Below are 26,911 nucleotides of genomic sequence, written 5' to 3' on the forward strand. Positions count from 1 at the left end.
CTGAAGCCCAGCCCCGCATCTGAGCATCTGAGTCCGAACGGCGTGCTCCGTGCCGCCCCGCGTCCTGGCCTTTGCTGGCCCACTGCAGGCTCCTCTGAGTTCAGGGGGGCACCTTCCACTGCGCTGCACCCTTGAGACCCCCGCCCGCCCGTTAGAACATAGTCCCCGGCCTGCTGAGCCCTGGCTGTCATCACCGTCGCCTGCCTGCGCTGGTTGGAGGAGACCCCCGCCCTCCCTCGCCGCTCCCGGCGTCCTCCTTGGGCGCCCTGCCGCCCCGACTGCGGGTCTGGAAGCACCCAGGCTCCCGCAGAGGCATCCTGCTCCACGCCTCCGGGTGTAGCCGGGCTGACAGGTTTAAAGCGAGGCTCTGTCTCAGGCGGGGCGGGGTTGCCCTGTGCCTGCGGCCTGGCCCCTCCCTGGCCTCCCCAGTGACAGGCTCCAGCCCTGCCTGGCTGTCCCCCAGCTGGTTCAGAATGTGTGTGGGGAGAGGAGGTGAGAGTCCCTCCTCAGGCCTCAGCCCGTGTCGTGTCCCCGGCGTCCGGTCGGAAGGCCTTGCTTTATTCCTGGTCGAGGTGTCCTGATTAGGTGCTTAAGATGCCCTGTGGGTCATCGGTCCAGGGGTATGCAGGTTAGCACAGTAATGTCCGTGTGATAATCTGGTGTCGGAGGGAAAGCTGTTCAACTAGCAGCTGAAGTCCTCTTGGGGGAAGTCGCTTGCTGCGGCGAGCGTGGCCTGAGGGACTGTGCCGGAGCAGGTGCCCTTCGCACCAGAGAACCATGTGGTGGCAGTGGCATCAGGGCAGACGGCTGCCTTCCGCGGTGGCTGCTCAGGCGGGGGCCTCAGAAACGGGCCTCCAAGGTCACGGCGGAGTGAGCTCTTACATAAGGGCCGCACCCAAGTCGGCTGTAGGAAGGACTTCATGAGTGCAAAGGTGTGGCTAGTAAGGAGCAGGGAAAATTCAACAGTGTTTTCAGATTTCCACCTCTAAAGGGTAAATGGTGATTTCTGGGTGAGGTTTATCGTGAAGTCTTTTTGGGTTTTGGAAACATGGATGTGTCTGGTGAAAGCTGTTCTCGTATGGACTCTTTGAGGAGATAGATAAGAATTAGGAGTGTGCAGATCTTAAGAATATTCTTGTGACTTTAACGTCTGTGAAGGGGTGCTTGAGTTCTGTGGGAGATACTAAACATGCTCACCGTGGCCGGGAACTGCAGGGTAGCACACCTGTGACGAGGTGGAACCGGACAGCGCGGCATGTAGTCAGGTGCCGGAAAGGGGTGGCGCTGCGGGCAGGGACTTGGTAGTGGAGGAGGGAATCAGCAGGTGTGACCTGTGCCCTTTGATAGGTTGGAGGGACTGAGAAATGACATGAGCAGAAAACACAGAGATACTGTGAGGCCAGGGTGCCCAGACCAAGCCGCAGGGGCGGGGCCCGTGGCCCCAGGGAGAGGGGCGCCCTGCCATACACCTGCCCTCCTCCCGGCCTCCTGGGACTGCAAGGAGCCCCGTTCCTGGGCCCAGGAGGGTCAGAGGTGGCTGGGAGCAGAAGGGCAGGGGCTGGCTGGACAGACGGGGTTGGGGATAGGCCGTGGCGAAGTTGGAAGTTCAGACCCGGTGAGATCCTGACTTGCGTTAAGTGTTGGAAATGGAGTTGAAAGGTTAGTCTGGCAACGCGTGGGGGATTGCGCTTGAAGAGGGACTAGAGGCAAAAAGTCAGAGGCTGTTGAAATAGCGTAGGCAGCCGCCGTGGGGCTGCACCAGGGCCAGGGGAGTTGAGGAGCAGGGGAGACCTGGGAAGAGGGGGAGATCCGGGGCGGGGATGGGGAGCGGGGTGAGTCCCGTTCCTTCCAGGGGCCGGCTCGGAGCTGAGAATGGCTTCGCAGCCTCTTTTCAGGAGAGCCAAGGTTTGATGATTTGAACTTAGATTAGATCCCCAAATAGGAAACGTTTGAGGAGGGTGAGATGTGTGAAAAGATAAAAGGTCACTTTAGAAAGCTTCCAGAATAAAGCTACATCACTCACGAAGCTGTGCAACCTGCGAGCCAAAAAATAGCGAAATAGTAAATTTTTTTTTTAAGTAAAGTCAGTGTCTTATAAAAAAATGATTTTGGAACTGTTTTCACATGTAGTCTGACTTTATTTTTTTAAATGTCCTTACAACGTGGGCATAGAATAACACGAACGAATTCTGCGGGATTGTTCCTGTTGCTCTTTCAGAATCAAAACAGCACGATGGTAGCTGGGGAGTTTGTTAAGAGGCTACACAGTTATTACACACGGAAGTTATTCCGTTCACCATAGTTGAGCTTCCTTCTGAGCGTGTGTTCTGACGTTAGGACGAACCGTCTCGCCTTTTATGCTTCACCTGCTCTAACGTGTGCGTGTGGATCTATTAAAAAGACACATCAACAAATACAGTAGAGAAACAGCTGCAGCCCAGTAGAAAAGCAGTAGAGGATATAAGCAGGTCATGCATAGGAAGAAAATTTAATTGCCAAAAACATGAAAATTTCCAAATTATGGAGTAATAACAAAATGCAAATTAAAACGAGATACTTTTCCTCCTAATCACATTAGCAAAAATTTAAAAAACAGTTTTGATACTGACGGAATATGGTGAGACTTGCACGATCACTGCCGTCTGAGGTTCAGACTAAGGTTCAGCAAGTACAAACATTTTGGAAAGTATTTGGAGATTATATGTGTCCAGACCTTTATGAATGGCCATTCCAGTCATATCAGTCATCCATCCTAAGGAAGAATCTGAAATCCAGTCAGCTGTTATGAATAAGAGGTCACAGCATTTTTTTCTGACAGTGAGAAACTGAGAATGGTTGAATGTGTGCTGTGTTCATATGTTAAGAGTATGATGCAGGCGTTACACATCACGCTTTTGAACAACATAAAGCCTCAACGAGTAGAGCACAAAAGAATATATTAACTGTGGTCCCAATTTTATACAAATTAAATCACAAGCCTAGGAAAAGGCTAGGGAAAATACATCAATTTTAAAAATGAGTAGTTTCAGGGATTGACAGTTTCACTTAGTTAAAAGCTCTGATTCCGGAGTTACACAGGTCTGGTTTGAATCCCTGCCCAACTACTTACTGGCTGTGTGACTTTGGACAACTGACTTAGTAGCTCTATGACCACAGGCAAGTTTTTTTTTTTTTTTTAATTTATTTTTGGCTGCGTTGGGTCTTCGTTGCTGCGCATGGGCTTTCTCTAGTTGCGGTGAGCGGGCTTCTCATTGCGGTCTCTTCTTTTGTTGCGGAGCACGGGCTCTAGGTGCGTGGGCTTCAGTAGTTGTAGCACGTGGGCTCAGTAGTTGTGGCTTGCGGGCTCCGGAGCGCAGGCTCAGCAGTTGTGGCGCACGGGCTTAGCTGCTCTGCGGCATGTGGGATCTTCCTGGAACAGGGATTGAACCTGTGTCCCCTGCATTGGCAGGCAGACTCACAGCCAATGCGCCACCAGGGAAGTCCCACAGGCAAATTTTTAAACTTATCTGAGACTCCGTTTCTTCAGCTGTGGCGGGGGGATGGTAACAGTGCTCAGCTCCTAGGCCTGTTGGGATTAACGCAGCGACGCTTCTGAAACACCTCGCACGGTGCTCGCTGCATTGTTAGCCTCCATAAATGTTAGTTATTTGGATTGTGGGTTATTTTTATTCTAATCTTTATATCCTTAAGTATTTTCTAAATTTTATACTGAAAGGTACTTTCATAATCAAGGAAAACAACCATCACCACCCCAAGAAGCTATCTTATACCAGATATGGAAAAAAGAACTCCTGACAGGTTTTCAGTGTTTTGTGGTATAGACAGAGAAATCTTTTTTTTTTTTTTTTTTTGCGGTACGCGGGCCTCTCGCTGTTGTGGCCTCTCCCGTTGCGGAGCACAGGCTCCGGACGCGCAGGCCCAGTGGCCATGGCTCACGGGCCCAGCCGCTCCGCGGCATGTGGGATCTTCCCGGACCCGGACACGAACCCGTGTCCCCTGCATCGGCAGGCGACTCTCAACCACTGCGCCACCAGGGAAGTCCAACAGGGAAATCTTTATAATCTCAACTAGTTACATTTCTGAAATGAATACCCCAATGTTTGCCTCTTAGGGTTTTCCCTTTTTCTAGATCACTGAGCAGTATTTGGCTTATTTTTTCTATCTCACAGAAATTTTGTTCTGCAGTAAGTTGAATTTAGGAGACCCCTGCCTTCTTTTTTTATCTTAAGTTTTCTGAAATCAAAGAAAACAAGAATCATCTTTTTAAAAACTTGTATAGATGAGATCTGAATTTGGTTAGTATTTACTAAACATTTAGCACTCAGATTTCAGTGCTAGTGCATCTCACCTAATTGTTTAAATATGGGAGCATGATTTTGATACTGGGGAGGTGGAGGAGAAACCAACCCCTTGAGAGTTTTGAGCTTGAGTTTAAAGGCTTATTGTGTCTTGGAGCGAGTCGACTTACGCTGGTGGGAAGACTTGAGCATCTGGAGCCCTTCCACCTTGGAATTGTGTCTTTCTCACAGAAGAAACCATTTGGGTCGCATGCAGCCTGGAGAAGCTTTCAGGCTCTATTTTCTTCATAGGAGGGTAACAGCTTTGCACTTATAATAAAATAGCTTCAAAGCTTTTGTCTCCTTGAAGTTATGTGACCTTTCATATATCTCAAACATCCTTTATTGTATCTTCTATGGCAAACAGAGGAGGATAAGAAAAGGAAAAATAGAGACAAATCTTAACATCATCTCCTAAATTAATTATGAATACATGGGTTGATGGTAATATAAAACTTAAACCATAGAATCCAGAATACATGCAACTTCATTTTATTATTGTATTTCATACACATCTAAGATGGTGTCAGTTGTAAGATAGATCCTATTTCTGACCTATGGGAATGTGAAAAAAAAAGTATGTCTTAGATTCAGTGAAATACAGTAACGAGTGAAAAATTAGAAAACCTTCAGTTGGCAGTCACTCGTGTTTTTCAGTTTCGTTTACTGAACAAAAAGGAAAATCACCTGACTGCATCTGAAATTGGAACTTAAGCCTCTAATCTTTAGCAAAAAGATTTCACAGCTGCCTGTCACTTTAATCACACCTGGTGCCGTCCCGTGCACACCTTGCTGCCTCCATTGTGAACGGCGCGTAGAGCACAGCCTGGATGGGCTTATGAATCAGGCATTTCAGCATGAACCTGCTTGGCTACTGGACCTAATGTAAGCAGACAGTGGGCCACCTTTTATAGCGTTAATCTGCCAGACTGCTGTCAACACATTGGGTACCATAAAGCAGTGTCACCAAGACTATTCCACAAGGGTGATGCCAAAATCTATTAAAACTCACAATAAAACAAGAAACGTACTGCTAACCATTAAAAGCCTGACTTGACAATCGAGTATTTGGGTATAGATTCTGAGCTTAGTGCTAGGCTGGTGCCCACGTTGTACAAATGCAGAATGAATGTTTTTTGTTTATAAGTTTAAAAATCTAATTATTCAGTGATACAAAGCAAGGAAAGGGCCCTTTGCTTGCTTTCTTTGTTTTTGTTTTTGTTTTGTATCTAGGATAGTTTGAGAGGATTTTGCAGCAGATAGTGTGAAGCCAGGATGGAAAGAATATAGACCCAAATGTGGACCTAATGTAATGATGTCAGAGATTTCCTCCCCCACCAGCCGTAAGGAAGAGAAATTTCCAATGAAATGATAGCAAAGTAAAGATTCTCTGTATGTCTAGTTGGAGATCAGATAGGTAGCATGGTGAAGAGGTGAACGCCAGCAAACAGCTCTGGAGTCAGACGGCCTGGGTTTAAAGCTAGCTTCCAACACTTAACTACCTTTGGCACCTTGGGCAAGTTAATTAATCCCCAGCCTCAGTTTCCTCATTTACGAAGTGGGGCTAATAATAGTACCTTCTTCAGTGTCTGTCATGCACCAGCCATTCATTAGAATGAGCAGCTATTCACAGTGTCACGGCTTGCTTTGTTTCTCAGTAAAGAGAATGTGAAAGTGAGAGATGTAAAGATTGGAGAGCCTTGGTGTCTATTAGTGTGACTGTAGAGGTTTCAGATGAAGATGGTAGATAACGCCTTTCTTGGCACTGCAGTGCGCATCAGGCAACTTGAGAGCAATTAGTTATTAAGAAAAGACTGAGAGTGTGATTGTGGTGACTCCCTGTAGAGCATTTTGCTATGATACCTTGGTTAGGGTTTTCTGGATTTCCCCCGTGTCTTGTGGTTGAGTAAGGAGTGGTTTTAATGTGGCAGTGTGCACTTGTGTTATCGTGAGGTGTGGGAGCTCTGCTTCGTGCAACAGGACAGGGGCGTCTCTGTCTTATCCCATAGCTTCTTCTATCTTAGGTGATATGAACTGATACTTTAATGTCACCAAAGAATTATATGACCAAGAAGAACTGAGATGATTTCAAAGTGGCCAAATGTTGATATTTAACTGTTCTGTTGCTAGTCACCCAGAGTGAGCCAGGGCTATGTGATAGGTCCTGTTTTATGTTTTATCATGTTATTTATTTATTTATTTATTGGCGGTACGCGGGCCTCTCACTGCTGTGGCCTCTCCCGTTGCGGAGCACGGGCTCCGGACGCGCAGGCTCAGCGACCATGGCTCACGGGCCCCGCCGCTCTGCGGCATGTGGGATCTTCCCAGACCGGGGCACAAACCCGTGTCCCCTGCATCGGCAGGCGGACTCTCAACCACTGCGCCACCAGGGAAGACCCTTCTTTCTTTTTTTTTTGTTTAAAGCCTACGATAACCTGTTCTGCCGGAGCTGGCCCTGCGTATCCCCCATTGCTGTGAAGTATGGCCCAGTTTCTCTGCTTCCTTGCTGAGCGCCCTCCCTCTACTGTTGGATGGGGTGGAGGCAGGGGGGCATAGAAAGCTAGAATAAGCAGAGGGCAGGACTTGAAGGAGCTTATAGTTGAATTAACTTTTCACCTCCTCTTCAACCCCATGTGCCACCGACTTCTAGGGTTGTCCCTCATATTCTGCTCTCAGCCGCGTCATGGGTTAGATGAACTGGTTCCCCCCCCCGCCCCCGTTTATTGTTGTTATTGTTTCATAGCCAGAGCTTGTTTCTATGGAAATATTTTAGATTCCAAACAGCCAAGTTCGGAATATGATTACGAGTAGAACTAAAGACTGAATTGATGTTTGGTGATTGCTGGCCTTGGGCTCTTTCCAACCACACTGGAGCTTTCACCTTCACGATTGTGTCTAGGACGTTTCTAGAAGCTTACCACCTACGGCAGTTACTGCAGCCCCTGGCCATGCTGTAGGAGGTCCATGGACCTTTTCATTGGATGCTCCCCTGAGACAGGGTCCTGACCTGACAGAAACCAATGATCGTGTGTATCTCAGCCCATATGGACGAAGGCAAGATGAAACCCAAGGAATCGGGACCGCAGAGTTAGGAGGTTACTGTGCGTGACCTCACATGATGAGATGATGCCACGTCGGGTGGCGGAATAGTTGTAGAGACGTAAACACGTGCTGGCTCCGGGGCTAGTGACGAGGTCCTGCTTAGCCCAACCTGACGGTCTCCAGACAGGGGCGGTGCAGCCTCCAGCCCTGCTGCTGGTGACCATCGCAGGTGGCGTCACCTCAGTCAGGAGCGTGGGTGGGTCCTGGCGTCAGAACCCGGTTCTCACTTAGAGGCCTCGCCGTGCCACGTGGCCCTGGGAAGGTGCCTTGACCTCTGCCAGCTCGGGTCCGCAGGGGGCCAGCACCCAGTGCCAAGCAGGTCCCGGGGCGGCAGGCCTGTCAGTGCCTCCTGGGAGGCAGGACCTTCCAGAAGCCGTGGGCTGAGCTCACGGGTTGGAACAGTGTGTCCATGTGAATTTTGAGCTGGGTGAGGTCTGTGAATAATGTCTCTTCGGGCCGGAAAATAACCGGATGGGAAGAGCACACACATGCACGCAGACGTCACCCCAAAGTGGTTCAGGGTGTCCCACGTGATGGGACAGGAAGGCGGCTGCAGCTCGGCCAGGTCAGCAGACCTCGGGCCAGATGCAGAGTTGTGGTGCACACATGTATATAAGCAGCAGCGGCAGCGGGTGAGTCCCCGTCTTGTTGTGGGACAGCCCTTGTAAAGTGTCTGGTCCTGAGTGCTCTGTGATAAAGTGCTAGTAAAGGGTCATCGTGATGGACAAGATCACGGCCACAGACCCGGACTTTCAGTCATGGGTTTCATCTGCAGAAGGTCTTACATTCCATTCTCAGCATCTTTATTTCCCCAAAGAAGTGTAAGTCCCTTAAGGTGAAGTAGGTTCTTTTTCCTTCCTCCCCATTTCTGGTAAACTTGGCCGTGTGTTTGGGATTGGATGGGGTTTACTAGTTGTAAACAAGAGGGTGTTTCTCACCCAAAGGTGATATTGTGGTTTCTCCACATAGCTTGGACGGTCTGATTGTATCATGGTTCTTTCTTGCATAGATGTCTATACTATATAATGGGAGTGTTTCTTAATATGATGCTCTCTTGGAACAACTTTTTATCAGGTAATTACAATTTTTTTTTTTTTTTTGTCTGCGTTGGGTCTTTGTTGCTGCGCGCAGGCTTTCTCTAGTTGCGGTGAGCGGGGGCTACTCTTCATTGCAGTGGCTTCTCTTGTAGCGGAGCGTGGGCTCTAAGGTGCGCGGGCTTCAGTAGTTGTGGCTCGCGGGCTTCGTAGTTGTGGCTCGCAGGCTCTAGAGCGCAGGCTCAGTAGTTGTGGCCCACTGGCTTAGTTGCTCCGCGGCATATGGGATCTTCCCGGACCAGGGCTCGAACCCGTGTCCCCTGCATTGGCCAGGCAGATTGTTAACCACTCTGCCACCAGGGAAGTCCCAAGTAATTACAGTTTTTAAAGAGAGAATTTTATTAGGAAAGGTGGGTTTGGTGAGGGAAAAAAAACAAACTCTGCCCATTTGAAAGGTATTTTGTTAGGTAACAGCTGTATGTGAACTTAGAAGATATTTTTAACCTTCCTGGGGATTTTTACATGCTTCTCTGCCACTCTTTTTTGGGTGGGGGCACCCATCACCACTGTGGCTTGTTTGATTTCTCTGTAGAGGACGTTTACCCTGCTGCATAGCTGTTTCTGCCTCTTGTGCAAATCCTTCAGCCCCTGGTATCGGTCTCTGTGCAGGGTCGGTGGAGCAGGAGGCCTGTGCTTTCTCCTTTGCAATGTTGGGTTTTGGAGGCTGGACAAAATAAAGGGAAAACCAGCTCCCCCACTTACCAGTTTTGTGGTTTGGAGAGTTACTTGATTGCTTTAATACCACTTTCCTCATCTACAAGATATGGGCAGGTACTACTTCAGGGGTAGTTGTGGGGAGTGTGTGTGTGTGTGTGTGTGTGTGTGTGTGTGTGTGTGTGTGTGTAAAGCACCAAGCCCAGGGCTCGGTCCGCAGTGAGCACTTACTAAAATGTCAGTTACTGCCCCCAGCCTGTTTCACTGTTAATTTTTTGTCTTTCTCTTTCTGACTTACCTCACTTAGTATGATCATCTCTAGTTGCATCCATGTTGCTGCAAATGGCATTATTTCTTTTTGTGGCTGAGTAATATTCCATTGTATATATGTGCCACATCTTCTTTATCTGTTCATCTGTCGATGGACATTTAGGTTGTTTCCATGTCTTGGCTGTTGTGAATAGTGCTGCTATGAATATAGGGGTGCCTGTATGTTTTTGAATTAGAGTTTTGTCTAGATATATGCCCAGGAGTGGGATTGTTGGATCACGTGGTAATTCTATTTTTAGTTTTCTGAGGAACCTCCATACTGTTTTCCACAGTGGCTGCACCACTTTACATTCCCACCAACAGTATAGGTCTCCTGTGCTTTTTTTTTTTTTTTTTTTACGGTACGCAGGCCTCTCATTGTCGTGGCCTCTCCCGTTGCGGAGCACAGGCTCCAGACGCGCAGGCTCAGCGGCCATGGCTCACGGGCCCAGCCGCTCCGCGGCATGTGGGATCTTCGCGGACCGGGGCACGAACCCGCGTCCCCTGCATCAGCAGGCGGACTCTCAACCACTGCGCCGCCAGGGAAGCCCCCCCTGTGCTTTTTAAAACTTAACTAAACCACTCACAGGAAAGTTTCTCCCTTGGTTGAGTTTCCTCAGTGTTCATGTGCTTGATCCATATATCTTATCTCACCCTCCCTAAGGTATTGGCCATAGAATTAGTTGTTTCACGTTTTATTTACGGATCCAAAAGAGTAGCTATGCTGTTTGTGGGTTGGGCTCTGTGCTGAGCGTTGGGGATGCAGAGGTGGGCAAAACTGTACCAGGTGCCCGCAGCCAGTGGGATGGATGGGTATTAAGCAGTCACACAAACATGTACAAGTGCAACTGTAACAATTGTTAAAAAAAAAAAAAAAAGGAGCAGCATGTGGTGCCGTGGAGTGGGTGATGGGCATTCGACTCAGATGCAGAGAGACTGGCTTGCCTGGAGAAGGTAAGCTTGAGCTGGGGTCCTCCTGCCTGCAGGCTGAGTGGCTGCACTCAGGAGAGCTTGGTCTGAACCCCAGGAACAAGGGGAACAGTTGCTCTGTGTTGTGTGTGTAGTTGGAGGGGGCTGGAGGTGGTGGGGAGAGCACTGCCTAGTCAGTGAGAGGAAGTGGTGATTCCACGTAGTGTGGTGGACGTGGGTGTGGACAGAAGGTGGACGGGGCTGAGGATGGCTTCACAGGTACGGTTTGATGGTAGATCAGGTATGGGAGCCATCAGGGGAAGGTGTCCTGGGTGACGCCTGGGCTTCTGGTTCGCCTGCATGGCCAGCTGGGTGACTGATGTCCGTGGGGCCACCCAGGCACACAGGCTGCCTGTGAGGCTAACGAGATGCCCTTTCTCTAGGGCATGAGGCAGGGCTGGTGGAGTCCCGGCTGGATCTTCACACCCACTTGCTTCCCGCAGCCCTGGGGTAGTGAAATGTCGGACCGTCACACACCTGACTGTAGCAGGCCCTGCCAGACACCCAGCTGCAGGCTCCCCAGCTCTTCCTCCCCTCCCCTCCCCTCTAAACCAGGTGAGGTTTGTCTCTCTCTCTCTCTCTCTCTCTCTCTTTCTCTCTCTCTCTCTTTCTCTCTCTCTCTCTCTCTCTCTCTCTCTTTTTAATCAAATGGCAGAGACTAACAGGTGGGAAAGATCCAATTGAGAAACAGATTATATAGGACTCTCCATGGGAGAGCAAAGGGCAACTGATGGAGTAAGATTCCTGAGAGCAGGGGAAGGGACTCAGCCCAGATCTGGAAGACCAGCCCGACCTCGGGTGGGCACATCTGTGCTGTGACGACAGGAGGGCAGGAGCAGTGGATGGAGGTTGGGGGGGGGGTGCGGGTGTGAGGAGAGGCGCCTGTTCTCCCTGCAAAGTAGGAAGTGAGGTTACCTATTTATGCCTTGCCCATCCAACCAGAGCAAGAATTCACTGGGGACAAAGAGGTATTTATGTATAAACATGTTTATTTGTTTCCTTCATAGCACTAGACTGATAGTTACTGAGTTGTTGGGCTTCATTGAAAAATTGGACTCATTGAAAATTTAGACTTGTCACTTGGGCTTATGCATGAAATTATACGTGAAAGACGACTCACTATTTTATCAAGTTTGCAAAAATATGAAATGCTGTCAACATGAGCCATACTGCATTATTCCTGAGTGCCTGAGTGTTACCAACTTAATTTATGCTGAGGTATCTGTAAATGAACCTCACGGAGTGAAAATGGCAGGATTCTTGCTAATGGTTTGATCCATGGGCTTTAGAGAAATATACCCCACCCATTCTTTGAGATTTAGATATGAAGTACGAAGATAATGGTGACATATGTAGAGGAGAAAACAGATGGAGAAAAGCCATGTGGTTCTTTACATCAACCCCTGTGCATCGATCAACATTATGTAATGAAGTGACTTACATTCACACCGTGTTTTATTGCTTACTGGGCACCTTAACACACATTGGCACTGTAATCCTTGTGACCTTTTATAGATGAAGAAACTTAGGATTTACCCAGAGACACACATATAGTATAGGTGGATGCCACATACTTGATTTCAGTCCTCATGACTCCGCAACAGTCAAGTGCCTCACCACCATGGGCATTCTGAAAGGATGTATTACAGTTTTTAGTGGACCTCAGCTCTGCAGTTCCAAACAGCACGGGAGTGTCTAATACAAACCCACAGACTTCTTTATGCTGTGGTGATTATTATGCTCATTCCATCTGATTGCTGTTGGGTGATGTAGCAAGTTTTCTGATTAATATTTTATTTGTTTTCTAATTACGTCTGTGCAGAATTATTTAAAATGATTAAAATTTGAATTTGGATTAGGTAGTTGAGCCATTATGAATTGCTTAAGTTGGTGACACTAATGAGGTAGTTGGCACTTATATATAGTACGTTATATTTTTAAACACTTGATAAAATAGTGAATTTTATGAGACCAGGGAATATTTTTGTGCTTGACTAGAATTTCGCATATAGTTAAATAGAAATAATTTAAACAATATGCTGAAACCTTGTCTGAGCAGTGTAGGTGATGAAAGAACAAAGGGTGATCCTGGACCACTTGTTATGTAATCACATGTTAACTGGCCTTGTTAATGGAGGATCTTGTTCTCATTGTTGAAGAACCATAATAAAAAGGAAGAATTAGAGTTGTAACATATAAAAAGATAAATTAGAGAGTAACACATTTGTCTTCAAATTATGAGGACAGAAGTATAGTAATTTAGCTATGATTTGCTGATTTAAGATGTCTTAAATCTGTCAGTTAAGATACTTTGTCATTAAAGAAGTGAACACGCTGAAAGTTAATTTTCATACATTAAGAAGAGGGAAGTTCTTTTTGACATTGTTTACCATTAAAATCTTAAACGGTTGCAGTATTTGGCCAGTTAAGGTGTCGGGGAGAGTCCCGGAGGCATTAGCTTTCGTGCAGGATCTGAAGAGTGGCCGAGGGGAGAGGGGCAGGCAAAACAAAGCTTTGTATTTAGGAAATGGGAAGACTGTGGTGTGGGTGAGTTACAGGAAGTATGAAGATTAGCTTCAGGGGGGCTTTTTGGATGAGCCTGGGTTTATTTCATAGTTGGTGTGGAGCCCCTCGGAGGCTTCCACACGAGGGTGGAGATATCAGAGCTGTGCTTGGGGCATTAGGTGTTCCAAGTCACATGCAGCCTCCGTGCCACCCCCCAGCCCTTCTCCACGTCCCCAGGGGATGCCGTCTCCACTTCATGCTCTTCCACTCACACTTTCCCTCTCCTTGTAACCCTCCACACTCAGAACATCGTCAAAATTTGTACTTTTGTCGATGGTACCTCCCCGACATAGCCTCTCAGGTCCTGCCCACATTTCCGTGTGTGCTGGACTGTTGCAGAGACTTCTGGCTTGAATTCTCTGCTTGTGCATGTTCCAGAAGTGTCTAGAATGCCCTTGCCTGCTCATCTCACACTTGTGCACCCCCCGTCTTTGTGTTTTCCCCTTGAAAACCAAACTGACCGCCTCCTCCTGGCACTCAGGTCTTTGATTCTTAATGCCAGCCTAACTTTGTAGCCATAGTATCTACTCTTCTTTAAACGTCTCCCGTAATCAGGCTGACCTGGATCGCTCATGGTCCCTGAGCACACAGCCGCTCCTGCCCTCCGTGCCTCTGCTCTTGCTTGCGCTGCGTCCATTCAAACCCACCCTCGCCCGTCAAAATCCTATTTGTCTTCAGATTCTGTCTCAAATACTACATCTTCTGTAAAGCCATTTCTAATTCTCAGCAGCGGAATACAACTGCCTTACCTCATACCGTTTTCAGTTGTGTGGCGCACATGTCGCCTTGTAGACGGACGATTCAGTCAGTAAGCACACAGGTGAGATGCGGCACCATCTCGTCCTGCTGTCGCTCGCATGTCCCCATGGTCCCCGTGGAGTCCTCGCTGTCTGGTCCTTCCCCGGGAGGATCACCGCTTCTCCTTGGTGCTGGGCTCTGCCTGCAGCACGCTGCTTTTGCAGAATTTCTAAGATGACATTGCCCTGAAGTATCTACACTCCTGTTTTCTTCTTTTACATGATAAGTTCTTTGAAGGCAGTCTGGGGCTATTTTAATTTTTTTTTAATTAGTATTTTCCTGATTATGCCTATTTAAGGGTTAGATCTGATTTCTAAAATAGGTAGTTACATTGTACATTCCCTAAGATGTAACGAAGGCACTTTTGTATAGCTTGCGATATTTTGTTGAACTTGATGAAATGGTGGATTCCCTTGGGTGGGTGGGGGGTGGAATCCTATGTCTGCTTGACTAGAAATCAGCGTGAAGTTAGAGAAAGGTGAGGAAGGTAAATAAAAAATGTAAAAATCTCGGGCACTCATTCATCTTATTTTTGTATCCGCATAGCAGCCAGCAATCAGCCTACAGGAGTAGGTTTACAGGTTTTGAATTTAATTGAAAAATAAATAAAAACTCTTCGGTAAAAGTTACTTTGTAACTAAGTTCTTAGAGTTCCAGATCACACTGTGTCCTGTTAGGGTTCCTCAGGAATTTCTTGTTTACTTTTTATTCCCAGGACCACTGTCTCTCACACCCATACATGGTTTCGTTTCTAAATGGAAATTGAAACTATATTTAAGGGTGAAAGGAAACTTTAGTTACAATTCTTACCTCTAATAACAAGGATAATAAAAATTGACATTTAAAGACAGGGATTCTCTTACAGAGGAGTTTAAAAGTGTCTTGTAATAATTTGTATAAATTCAAATACTTTAAATTTGTTATTAGCAGTGGGGTGTTTAAGACTGGAGATTTCACACATAGGGAGGTTGGTAGGAATAGTTTTGGAGACTCTTTTAAAATCTCAGGTTTTAATTCCCTTAGTAATGTTCATGCAAGTTGTTCTTGAAGTGATTACAAAAATTCACTCTTAGTTTTGGGGAAAGAATTCTCCAAATACCAGTTTCTTCTTTACATCTTGTTTACATGAAAAGTTCTCTTCTTCTTACTATCTTTTGGCCATGCTGCGTGGCATGTGGGATCTTAGTTCCCCAGCCAGGGTTCGAACCCGCGCCCCTTGCATTGGAAGTGCGGAGTCGTAACCACTGGACTGCCAGGGAAGTCCCTGAAAGGTTCTCTTATGGTCTTTCAAAATATGAAAGAAATTTTAGATATCAAAATACATAGGTTCTTAATTCATTATGATTCTTATGTAGGCTTTTTAGTTTAAAAAATTTTTGTCTTTATCTCACTGATGATGTTACTCCCAGGAGCAGTATTCTTTTCAGTAACAGAACAGTACTCACCCTGGAAGCAGTGCCCCGATGGAGAACAGATGCCACGACTGCCGTGTGGATGGTCCAGGGGTGAGTCCCTGGCACTGGGTACGCGCCGTTCAGCTTTCTCTCTGCCTTGTGGGAGATGACATCTTGTCTTTCTTTACTGGACCGACTGTGCTAACGTTGGTAAATTACCATTCTAACGTACAGTCGAGTTTGTCAAATTTAAAATCGAATTCTAATCAAGATTCAGAAGAAACTCGGTGTCTCCTTTGGCTGAGAACACAGAGACGTTTTTATCTGTCCTCTCCTCCTCTTGACATTGTTTTAGGAATTATATCATGCCCTACCTGAGTCCTTAATCTTCAGGTGTTTTAGATGTGAATATTTGTGTCATGGATCATTAACCTGACACTTTAAGGATTTAAAAACGGTGCATTTTTCTGAGACTAGAATGAAACGTGTACCCAAAGAGCAGCGTGGTTGGAAGGGGCGGCACCAGAACTTCACTCAGGAGTGGCTGCAGCTGGATGTTGACAATGGCTCGGATGTTTACCTCCTAGATTCCTGCCTAGGAAAAGGTTGGAAAAATACGTGGTGTGTGCAGACACATCTCCGTGCTCTCACATAGGCAGGAAAGGATGCATAAGAAACCGTTAAGATGATCATCTTTGGAGAATGAGATCAGGGTCGGCAGTGGGAGAGAGAAATAAAAGTCATTTTTCCATGTTTATTCTTCTCTCTTGTTGGATTCTTTTCCTTGTTGTATCAGGTTATTTTCACACAAAATCAAGTAGAGCCAGTTAACATCTGGGGGAAGTGATCGGTGTGATATCGCAGTGTTCCCTTCAGTTCTCCTCCACTTCCTAGACCCCAAAGTCTTTTCCACGTGGAGCTGTGAGAAGGCACCGCTTCCCAGCTTTATGGAAAAGTGTAAAAGCGAATGCCATTTACTTGCATTTAGGACTTTTACTCATAGACTGGCATGCAGTCCCACATCCCATTTCTAACGGAAAAAGTGGTAACACCTGGGGAGAGCATCTCTGAAGGTTGCTGAATTACATTTCAAATTCCATTTTTTTTTTTTTTTTTTTGCGGTACGGGGGCCTCTCACTATTGTGGCCTCTCCCGTTGCGGAGCACAGGCTCCGGACGCGCAGGCTCAGCGGCCATGGCTCACGGGCCCAGCCTCTCCGCGGCATGTGGGATCTTCCCGGACCGGGGCACGAACCCGTGTCCCCTGCATCGGCAGGCGGACTCTGAACCACTGCGCCACCAGGGAAGCCCTCAAATTCCATTTTGAGATGAGAAGGTAATAATGGAGTCCAAAGCAGTTTCAAGGCAAAGTGTGGCAGCCTCATCAGATACAGCTTTGCGGCCTGGTGGCCTATAATGAGGGTGGCATGTAATTAGAAATTGTCCCTGTCTTTTCTGAGTACTGATGAAAACCATGGCTCAGAGGTTAATTCAAATAATAATTAATATTGGTCTCTGTCAGTACAGGGTGGTAATGAAATCTTTCGTTATTTGATGACTTTGACTTTAAATGTTGAGCGAACTGTGGGGAAGCACCGGCGACTCAGTGCAAAACGGTGAAGTTTGCTTTTCGGAAAGTGTCGCACATAAAATTTCGTTGCAGCCTGTGATTGTCTACGATAGAAGCTCCGACATGACATGGAGATATTAGTGTTATTTACTAAAGTGACAGTTATTTAGGGTGATATTAGGTAGGGCCTTCCCATTTCCTACTGTATGTACTGCAACGTAGCACGCAGCATCAGATGACCCACTGAATCCTAACAGGTTACGTACGCACGTTAATCTGGAGACAAAAACATCAAATGGCTGGGCGACTAGAGGACCTTCAGCGTCCTTTGCAACCTTGAAAGTCAACGATTCTGTAACTTGGCACGTCACATTTACTGAACGTGTTTCATATATGGGGTTGGGAGTTAACAAATGAAGTAGAACGTATATTGTGAATGTAAGGAGGTTGTTTGGAGATGCAGAAATACCTGTTAGTACATATCGACTCCAGTTTTACTGGTCTGTCAGTGCTAAGTAGAATTGTTTGACTAAACTAGTTTTGGTGGAAGGAAGATGTTTAGGCAGGACTGTTTCTAGAAAGTAATTTCAAATGCATCATTGAGCAACTTGCTCTAAAATCACAGTTTTCTTTTTTGAGACGTTTGTTGCTGCATCACTACAGCTTAACCTCTGAGGGTTGTGTTCAGTGTCAGTCTAAGCAGCCTCATCTTTTTTTTGTTTGTTTTGTTTTTTGGGTTTTTTTTTTCGTGGTATGTGGGCCTCTCACTGTTGTGGCCTCTCCCGTTGCGGAGCACAGGCTCCGGACGCGCAGGCTCAGCGGCCATGGCTCACGGGCCCAGCCGCTTCGCGGCATGTGGGATCCTCCCGGACCAGGGCACGAACCCGTGTCCCTTGCATCGGCAGGTGGACTCTCAACCACTGCACCACCAGGGAAGCCCACAGCCTCATCTTCTATAGGGAAAAGTAAAAGAACAAAAGAAGAGGAATTTTTATGAAGTCTGAGTACTTTGAGATGCTTCAGATACCCAAAGAGTAAAACCTTTCTAGCACAGGAAAGTAGACAGAAGACCAGTGTCGGTCGTCACGGACCTTTTACCAGGTTCGTTAACTCACGGCCAGTCTTATTTCATTCACACTCACCAGCTTCCCGCGTGTTCTGTATTATTTAGAAGGAGGTACCAGGCAGCATATTTATTTTATTTAAAAATATTTCTCAATATGTATCACCGAAAGGAAAGACTTCTTTCTGAATTAAATTGCTGTAGGTGCTTGTGTGAACGTTTTAAGGAAGTCTTTCCCATTTTAATTTAAAGGCAGTGCTTCATTTGAGGAGCAGTTTGCAAGCACTTTTTTTTCTTTTGCTAGAATGTAGTGGGTGACGGGCATTTGTGCCACCGTTAGGATCAGTAGGTTTCGTCTGATTTCAGAAGTGATCACAGTTCTGAAGTGAGAACGACAGGAGCAAAACATTGTTATTTACAAAGGTGACGTTCTCTATGCGGTGTGGATGTCAAGACCGTTTGGAAGCCAGAGGCTTTGGGGGAGGTGGGCACAGCTGATGAGGACCTTTTCTGGAGCGGTTGCTGTATGGGTTAAACCAGCAGAGATTCTAGGAGAAGAAATCAGGAGGAAGCCTCACACTGCGCTCAAAGTGACCTTTCCCCCGAAAAGCCCGGTCTTGTCACTTCTCTGCTTAATACCCTCTGTTGCCTTCTCACTGCCTTCACACAGGCCAGGGGTTCTGGTGTGATTTATTTTTTTGTTTTAATTTTTTTGCGGTACGCGGGCCTCTCCCGTTGCGGAGCACAGGCTCCGGACGCGCAGGCTCAGTGGCCATGGCTCATGGGCCCAGCTGCTCCGCGGCATGTGGGATCTTCCCGGACCAGGGCACGAACGCGTGTCCCCTGCATCGGCAGGCGGACTCTCAACCACTGCACCACCAGGGAAGCCCTGGTGATTTTTAAGGTTTTCTCGCCCCTAGCCCCTCCGGGACTCTCTGCCTCCACGCCCTCTGCGGGCCCTGCCCACCCGTCCTCCCTCACCTACCGGTTCTGCCCCTCCTTCGCTTCCGGTCATGGTCATCACTCTGGGAGACCCTCTCCGGCTGTAGCCCTGCTTAGGGCCCCTTTCCTAGCCTCCATCCCGCTGTAATTACCTACGGGGAGATGGAAATACCAGGGCCTAGAACGCCTTAATTCTCATCAGAGATGTGCTCACCGAGTGGATGAGCGAATGGACAGATGGACTTGACAGGCCGGCAAGGGCCGTGGTGGGGTGTCGAGGGTGCAGGTGACACAGGGAAGAGGAAGGACATTCTTCTGGCAGCCACAAGAGAGTCAGAAAGAGAAATATTCTGTCTAAAACATTTGTTTTTTGAGTTTACAGGATAGCTGAACGCATGTCTCCTGGGATCAGTGAGAAATGTGACTGGGGAAGGACATGAGGGTTTTACAGGTGATGTTACGAAACAGCAACATGGACACGATCTGCCTCTCAAGGGAGATCAGGGAGAGCAGCGGACAGCCCGAGGCTCCGCTCTGGAGCTCTGGGGCCGGATGGGCCCTTGCTCTCCTTCTAGCTGTGCGGATCCCTTGTAGAATCGCTCAGGCTCCCCTGAGTGAGGGATTCTGCATACAGATGGCCTGCGTGTATCGGGCTTCTGCTTGGTAAAGGGAGCTTCCCGACCACCAGCTGCAGGTGAGTTCAGGTGAGGCAGCTCGTGGTCGAAGCCAGCTTTGGAAACACCTTAGAACAAGGCTTCTCCATTTTCCGTAGTACTCTGCCTTGAAAAAATAAACGGAAAACCAAAAAAAGCCACACGAGATAGTGGAAAAAAACCCTACACTTGGGAAGGGGATCCAGGCTCCTGTTTCGTTTTGTTTCCAACACTACTGTAGACAGAACACTTGCTGGTTCAGGCTCCTTCCCTGCATTTGTAAAGGGTGGGAACCCCACCTTCACAGCCTGCTTCACGGGACTGTGCGTGCCGCGGCGTGCGATGGGATGCTCTAGGAGGCGGTGCTTCCCCACATCCGCCTGGCCTCCGGAGCCTCCATCACACGGCCGTCTGACGTGGAAGCTTGGGATGCTCTTTGACTTGCCCCGCCCACCAACTCACGCTGCATCACATTCGTCCTCGGAGGCTGTTGGCCCCACCTTCAGACTACGGGCAGGGTCCGACACCTTCTGTCTGTACCTGTGCCGTCTGCCCACGTGGCCATTTTTCCTGCTGGAGCTCCTGCAGTGGCTCCCTGACTGGTCTCTGCATCTGCCCGCTGCCTTCAGACTGTTTCCTCGGTCCTGCGCCCTCTGCCCAGCACCCTCCAGACCCTTGGTCCCAGACTTCCAGAGTCCTCTTCCTGAGAAGCTTCCCCACCTCCACTTTGAAATCTTACCCCTCCCTCCAAATTGCCTGTCTTCCTTCCGTGCTGTGGTTTTTCTCTCATTTTACCTTTTACTTATTGTACTGATAATTTACGTCCTGACTCTGTCCTCACTAGACGGCAGTTTAGCTCCACGAAGGAGGGAGTTGCTGCCTGTGAGGTTTACTGCCGCCTCCCCAGTGCCTGGAGCAGCCTTCCACCTGTGGCAGGTGCTCTGGAAACAGTTCTGCGTCAGAGTCCACGGAAGTTCATCACCGGAGGGAAAGAGATCGTCAGTGTGCTTCTCTGTGGTACATGTTTTTGGCCTGCACAGCAGTTGGAACTTCATGGAAGGTAGCAGCTATTGTTATACTGTGGTGGCGTTCAGAAATGAGGCACCTCTTCTCCTTGCAGTGGTCCACCTAGCAGCCTAATGAGCAAATTAGACTTTCCCCCTCCTGCTTAGACTTAGGTTAAGCCTGTTTTGGTCAGAGTAGCACACGGGTGATGGTGTGTCTGTCTTCAGGGCATTGTGTCGGGGGACATGATGTCTCTCCGTCCCATTTACTGCTGGTGTCTGGTTTGATCATTTGGTGAAGGGGGTGTCTTCCGTCTTGAAAAGGAGGTTATTAGAATTCCATGCATAACCTTAATTTATTGCCAATTAGAATTACAGTGATTGTCTGCTGGAAAATGAAGGAAAGTGGGTCACTGTGGTGTTTCCATTTAGTTGTTACTTGTTGGTTGTAATAGAAACATTTTGGTTAGTTACTGGACTTGGCAATTGAAGCCTTCGTGTAGAACTTCTTCTCCAAGAGCTCCAAATAATTTTGCATTTGTTATTTCACCGTACGTTTTGTTTATCTAGAGAGAGAGTGACTGAGGTCTTGACATGGATGAGGCCTTGGTAGTCGTACAGTAAGTGGCCGCAGTGTCTGCACTTTGCTCCTGGTCACGCTGCCACTCGACTGGTTACACAGTTAAACCTTAGCCGTGCAGGGGATGGGTGGGCGGGAGGGCCTGAAAAGTGTAAATTAACTAGCTGGAAGGGTTGACTCATGAAAGTCTGATCATAGGTTCATGGATAACGTCTCACGTTCTGGACCATCACTTGAGAAATGCACTCTTTGTATTTGGGAAAGAATTTGTCACCCAAGGGGTAAGAAGCTTTGGAGATGACAGACTTCCTTTTTTTTTTGCGGTATATGGGCCTCTCACTGTTGTGGCCTCTCCTATTGCAGAGCACAGGCTCCGGACGCGCAGGCTCAGCAGCCATGGCTCAGCGGCCACAGGCCCAGCCGCTCTGTGGCATGTGGGATCTTCCCGGACCGGGGCACGAACCTGCGTCCCCTGCATTGGTAGGTGGACTCTCAACCACTGCGCCAGCAGGGAAGCCCCGACAGACTTCCTTTTTGATTCAAATACATCTGAGTTATGATTTCAGATGAGTACCCTGAAAATATATTTTTTTAAATTTTTTATTTATGGCTGTGTTGGGTCCTCGTTTCTGTGCGAGGGCTTTCTCCAGTTGTGGCAAGCGGGGCCACCCTTCATCGCAGTGCGCGGGCCTCTCACTATCGCGGCCTCCCCCTGTTGCTGAGCACAGGCTCCAGACGCGCAGGCTCAGTAGTTGTGGCTCACGGGCCCAGTTGCTCCGCGGCACGTGGGATCCCCCCAGACCAGGGCTCGAACCCATGTCCCCTGCACTGGCAGGCAGACTCTCAACCACTGCGCCACCGGGGAAGCCCTGAAAATATTTTTTAAGCTTCCAACAGGAATGTGGAAAAATTTGGACATCTTTCATTTTAAACTTCCACAATTGTTAAGACATTTAGATAGGTGAATCAGTTTTATACCTTTAGAATGTTTGGAGTGTGTGTGGCGTTTCAAAGATTCATAAGCCCCTTTTTCCAAGATTCCCTTGAGAGTGAAATGTATTTCAGCCTTGGACTGACACATTCTTATATGGTTAGCATTGATTCAGTATGCTAGCTCTAGGTCATCTTGTTCACGAATTATCACTTGGTCAACTTTTTGTACTAGGCACTCGGGGGCCCTGGCATAACAGAGGTGAACAGGGCACACAGGCCCGCCGTCTGGGGGCTCCCAGCCCACAGACCCTCGCCACCACGCCCAAGGTGTGAGCGCAATGAAGGGAAGCAGGGGGTACATTGAGAGCAGACCTACAGGCGCCCCACGTCCCCAGCACTGTTCCTGCTGACTGGTGAGGAAGCCGGGGCTTTGTGAGATTGAATAACGCAGCCAGGGTTACCAGTTAGCGCAACTTGGATGGAAGCTAGATCAGCATGACATAGGAAAAAATAAATTGTAATAAATTATTTTTCTAACATCTGCCTAATTGTAAGGATGCTCATTCCCAAAGATTCACCCCATAAAACATGTATAAAGTAGAAGATGAAAGCCCCCATCCCGATAAACTCTGGAATACAAATTATTCCTCTAGGTTTTTAGCGGGAGAAAGGTTGTCACGGTGCAAACATACTGTACATATGGCAACTCCCTTTTTTCATAATACTGTGGCTGATTTTTTCATATCTATACATGGCGCTGTACTTCATCTTTTCAAATAGCTCAGACAGTGACATCCTATGCCGTGTCACTTCATTTGCCCATCCTCCTTTAATGGGCATTTAGGTCATTTCCCACGTTTCCCTGTTGAAATCAGTGCTGCTGTGAAGATGCGCCCTTCTTGTCCATCTGCATGCACCCTATTTAGAGCACGTTCCTAGGAAGGGGTGTCCTGGGGTCCCAGGCTGTGTCCATCTTGTAGGGTGCCTGTCCTCTGAGTTCACCGTCCTTTCCGTGGTGTGGGGTTGCCCATTTTTTCTGCACTTGCCAACTTGGGACGTCATTGTCCTTTGCCAATTTGGTAGGTGCCCTTCTTTCATTGTCCGTGAAGTCGGGTGTTTTCCATGTGTGTTACGGTCTTCCGTGTTTCCTTAGCTTCCGTCCCCTGCGTCAAGTGCTTTGTGGCCTCTGGCACCTGGAATCGCTCTCTGGTTGAAGATCCCACGTGAGCCTGTGCCCTTTTCTCCCTTCTAGGAGAGAGTAGAGGTTAGGACCGCTGGCTCTGAGAGCAGCCTTGGGAATCTGCCTCTCACTGCTGGTGCGACCAGCAGCGGCTCGTTGGCGGGCTACTTAACCTTTAAATCCTCCATTTCCATTCCTGTAACAGGGGTGACAAGGATTACATGAGTGAGGGCATCTGGAGCCTGGCAGCTGAGTGAATGCCACCGCCAGCATGAGGCACCAGTGTGGGAGGTGGCTTTCCCTCCCTCCTCCCCTCCTGTGGGAGCCCCTGAGTTGCTCAGCTGCTCTGGGCCCTCATCAGGGCTGGAATTGCCTTGACGGGTGCTGCTCTTCCAAGTGAACCCCTTTCTCCTTGCCCTGGCATCTCTCGGGCTCTGCAGGTGAGCTCCTGGACCAGCAGTGCCAGCCTTGGCATGGGGCCCAAGCATTCCTTCTGAAGTTGGTTATGCACTGGACCGTGTCCCCCCAAATCCATGCGCTGAAGTCCCAATCCCAACGTGACTGTTTGGAGATAGGCCTTAATGGAGGCAGTTCAGGTTAGATGAGGTCACATGGGTGGGGCCTTCACCGAGTAGGATCGATGGCCTTATAAGAGGAAGAGAAAGAATTCTCTCCCCTCTTTGGCACAAAGAGGTCATGTGGGACACAATGCAGTGATGCCATGTACACACCAAGGGCAGAGGCCCCAGGATGAAACCTACCTTGCCAATTCCTTGAGCTTGGACATCTAGCCTCCAGAGCTGTGAGACATGAAGTCCCGTAGTTTAAGCCCCCCAGCCTGTGGAAGCTCCAGCAACTGAGATAGTTGTCCTGACAGATGGGTGTCTGCCTAGGGTATCATTGTTCGTAGGCCATCGCTTCAAACATCAAAAGCACCTGGAGGGCTTGTGAAACACAGATTGCTGGGCTCACCCCAAGAATTTCGAATTTAATAGGCTTGGATTGGTCTGAGAAGTCAAGTTGCTAACAAGTTCCCAGTGGCGTTGATGCTTCTCGTGTAGGACCACACTTGAGAACCACTAAGCAGTGTGTGGAAGGGCTTCAGACAAGAGCCCAGGAGACTTGGGGTCGGGATGCTGGTGCACCCACCCATCTATGGAAGTCTTTTTAAACCCAGTTCCATCATTTGTGACATGGGGATAATGTTTATATTGTTCATCTCATAGGGTTATGGAAGCTACGATACATACATAAAATAAAAGCTTTGGGTCTTCCTACCCTTCAGACGAAGTGGCGGGAGCGGATGTGTCACATCCTTGAGGAAGAGAAGAACGAAGGGATGGAGGCCGGAGAGTTTTGCTAGTAAACTCAAAGCAAAGGGAACGCGCCCTGTTGCTTTTCCGCCCTGGACACTTCCCCGGTTATTTGACTTGCTGGCTGCGGGGACATTCTCTTTACCTTCTTCTCTTGTCTGCATCCCTCACCCAGCTTCTCTTGAAAGCCGAGCATCTTAGCCAGGCGGCCTGGGGAGTGTCACCTTCTCCCCTGTCAAGGGTGGCTGTGTCTCTTTTGGTGATTGTGGCGTCGGAAATTACCAAGTTTCTAGTTCTCCACGGGTAAGACTTGCTTTTCATGGCCAGGTATTGTGTTTGAAAGGTCTTTTTTTTGGTTTCGTTTTTTGTTTTGCCACGTTTAAAATGTTTTACGGTATACACGTTTTAAGTGTGAGTATAATTAATGGTAGGTGTATTGCATTTTCAGCAATGTTGTTGACCAGTGATGAGGCTCTGAATCATTTGGAGCTGTGGTTCTCAAATTTTGTGATCTCACGGCCACTTTATACTCTTATCGAGAACCCCAAAGAGCTGTTGCTGATGTGGGTTATATCTATTGAGATTTACTGTATTTGAAATGTAAACTGTTTAAACATCTTATTTAGTTAATTTCAAATAACATTAAGCCCATTACATACTAATATAAACAACATAATTTTTATGAAAGATAATTATTTTCCCAAACAAAAATTTAGTGAGAATGAAGGACGTTACTTTATATTTATTAAAAAAAATTTTTAATTGCAGTACAATATTGTATGTTACAGATGTATAATATAGTGATTCACAATTTTTAAAGGTTATATTCCATTTATAGTTATTATAAAATACTGGCTCTATTCCCCATGTTGTACAATATATCCTTTTATAAAAAATATCCTCTATTTTATTTTATTTATTTTTAATTGAAGTGCAGTGATTTACAGTATTGTGTTAGTATGTTAGTTTCAGGTGTACAGCACGGTGATTCAGTTTTTTATATATATATATATATATATATATACACACACACACACTTCTTCAGATTCTCTTCCTTTATAGGTTATTACAAAATATTGAGTATAATTCCTGTGCTATACAGTAGGTCCTTGTTGTTTATTTCATATGTAATACTGTGTATATGTTAATTGCATGCAACCTCCTAATTTATCCCTTCCCCCACCCCCTTTTCCGCCTTGGTAACCATAAGTTTGTTTCTCTGTTTTCTGTTTTTTTCTTTTCTTTTCGATTCCACTTTTAAGCAATACCATGTGATATTTATCTTTCTCTGTCTGGCTTACTTCACTTAGTGTGATAATCTCTAGGTCCATCCATGTTTCTGCAAGTGGCATTATTTCATTCTTTTTTATGGCTAAGTGTACAATATATCCTTGTAGCTTATTTTATACCTAATAGTTTGTACCTCTTAATCCCCTACCCGTATATTGCCCCTCCCCCCATTACTTTATATTTTTGTAAACCTCTTCAGTGTCTGGTTCAAGAGAAGACAGATTCTGATAGCTGCTGTACATTCCATCTGTTGTAATATGTTGTTTTGGTTGAAGAACATGAAGAAAATCTGGCATGCAGATTTGTAATTGAAAAGGGAGGAGTATTTGAAGAGCCTTTTCAGATAATTTGATATTACACTAAAACCATAAGGGGTAGTTTCCTAAAGGTTAGTTGCAATGTGGACTCTGAAATCCTATGAGTGAAATTTTTGTATTTGGTTTCATTAAAATTCGTTGGTGTGTTTTGCACTTTGCATGGGTTTTTTATCTGTGCATGGTTTTGTAACATCATGTGTTGGTAATTTGGAAAATATTGCTTCAGTGAATTACAGAAATGTTGACACATTTCATTATACAATATTAAAAAATATCACATTTGTTAATATCACCACCCATCTAATCAGAAAAGTCTTTAGGTATTGGGAAGCTGTCAAGTTCGTGATGATGGATAGAGATTTTCCAAAATTCTGATTTTTGCTTTGAAAACTCAAATTCTGTCATTGGCAACAAAACTGTCAATTGTTTTCCTTGAAGTGACAGACTTATTTTGTTCACTTTTGAGGAAAATGCCTGCCAAGTGCTCATGTCTGAATAACTATAGTTTTTCAGTTTTCTTCCCCCCCCAAGTCGAAGTGGTGCTCTTTGAAAAAAGGTTGCAACTCAGTCGTACAACCTATTTCTGTATCTGCCTTGAATTGGATGGTTTCTGACATGCACCACCATCTAGAAGGATGCAGGGGTACAGGAATGGTGGTGTAGAGAGCAGGTGTCTGTGTGTATAAAGGCTTCTCAGAGGCATTTTGGGGACGCAAGTATACTCTGCTGGTTAAAAGAAAAAATTCCTCATAATACAGTTGACTTAATACACCAGACATTATGCAAATGAATGTTGCTTCAGCGTAGTGACCTTGGAGACAGAATACCACGTCAGGACGTTTTAG

The 26,911-nt window shown here is 47.0% G+C and overlaps 1 protein-coding gene across 6 annotated transcripts in view; it reads left to right on the forward strand.

Moving 5' to 3' along the window:
* Positions 1–26,911, forward strand: part of CHD7 (chromodomain helicase DNA binding protein 7) — a 179,228-nt gene that overhangs the window by 14,493 nt on the left and 137,824 nt on the right. Inside the window, exon 1 of one of the 6 annotated variants that reach the window (XM_060287187.2) lies at positions 1,536–1,659. The exons of the other annotated variants lie outside the window; for them this stretch is intronic. The gene's annotated coding sequence lies outside the window, so the exon portion shown is untranslated. Of the gene's footprint in view, positions 1–1,535; positions 1,660–26,911 lie in introns of those variants that run through there. 6 annotated transcript variants of the gene reach the window in all.

Source organism: Globicephala melas, chromosome 17, assembly GCF_963455315.2.
Source record: "Globicephala melas chromosome 17, mGloMel1.2, whole genome shotgun sequence".
Taxonomy (NCBI): domain Eukaryota; kingdom Metazoa; phylum Chordata; class Mammalia; order Artiodactyla; family Delphinidae; genus Globicephala; species Globicephala melas.